Here is a 1,490-nt window from a genome sequence, read left to right on the forward strand (position 1 = left end):
CTAAGATGTCAATAACTCGCGTTTATTCCCTCACGCAATCTGCTCTTTTCTTATCTCTTAACTATCATTCTTCTTTCCGTAGCTCATTAGGTCGTCCTCAATTTAAGTAGAACCCTTTTCGTAAGCCTCCACGTTTCTACCCCGTACGTGAGTGCTGGTAAAACACAGCGTCGTGGAAATATTCAACCACCTCGGATGCTGCTAGGTGATGCGGCGAAGGTCGAGGTTAGCCTACACTTATTAAACCAGGCTGCAGGATATCGTGGCCAAAATGACGGCATCTGAATATGTACAGTGGCAAGGCCCTATGCTTTCGTCGTCGGTCTCGTCGTGGCCTTGTCGATCACGTCCAGTTCGCCGTACAATCAGCTCCAGGTCACAACGTTATAGGGACCGAGGTAAGGTCCATTACAACAATGAGTGAGTCAGCGAGCGAAAGCCCTCACAACCGTTGCGACCCATGGCAGGAGGAGAAGGTCTTCTTTATTCTTATTCCCTTTTTTTTACAGCAAGGCTGTTTATGGCTACGGATTCGTAGACTTTTTTTGCGTGTGCAGAAAATGTGAGATTTGAAGTGAAGGCACTAAAACGACGGTGGACGAAGAAGGAACGCACACACACATGTGGGCTGATCCCAGTAGGGCAATAACGGGCCGACTCACAGCGGAGGTAAAGCAGGCTTCAAACACTCCGTCAACTTGCAAAAATAGGTTCGGTATCTTAGATCCCAATAGAACCTGAATCAGATATTAAGCTGACAAGAAGAGATACTATGCTTTGACCCTCGTCGGCCACGTCTAAGTTCGCACCGCCCCCTTTGTCGACGTTACAAGCGCGTGCTCATGTACTTTCTCTTCCACTCGCTCTCCTTTAGCGGTGGTCCCTCGAAACGTTACACCTGTCTAGTTTCCACCGGCTCCTTCCGAATGTTTCTACATATCACGGTAAACGACTTCGTACTTTTGTTTCTGTGTCACCTCTCTGTCATGACACAGCTTCGCTGGTCATCCAGCTTCAGAGAGTGAAGTGGCTCATGATTTTTTTCTAGCGTCGCAGCTCGCTGCTCGAAGTACAAGATACACGCGCTAGAGAGTGTCATAGATAAAAAGCGGCCGAGGAAGATGAAGATAGCTGCTAGAATATCATTACGACACAAACGCATGCGGCGACTAGCTCGCGGCCATGCCAGCTCTTTCAGCCACTTGCCGCTTTTGTATCCGCTGTTGTCCTAGACTGAACTATCCCTTGAGAAACATGGAGAGTGCCACGCAACACTATGGATAACTACTGAAAATTTTAACTGTACAAATTATATATCTATGATGTATTTCACGTAGATATGTGTATATGTTATCCAGCCTATCCAAGTCTGACTAAAAATATTTCCTCGAAATCCACACTTCATATACACACACGCAAAGTTCTTGAGATATGTCACCACCTTTGAGAAGTAGTTTTTTCGTAAAAATAACATTTTTTTCGTTTTTAGA

General features: G+C 45.8%; 1 pseudogene; it reads right to left on the minus strand.

The window, feature by feature from the left end:
• Nucleotides 1-618: 618 nt before the first annotated feature.
• On the minus strand, nucleotides 619-799 carry LOC126523108 (U2 spliceosomal RNA; annotated as a pseudogene).
• Nucleotides 800-1,490: the final 691 nt, after the last annotated feature.

This window comes from Dermacentor andersoni, chromosome 6 (genome assembly GCF_023375885.2).
Source record: "Dermacentor andersoni chromosome 6, qqDerAnde1_hic_scaffold, whole genome shotgun sequence".
Taxonomy (NCBI): domain Eukaryota; kingdom Metazoa; phylum Arthropoda; class Arachnida; order Ixodida; family Ixodidae; genus Dermacentor; species Dermacentor andersoni.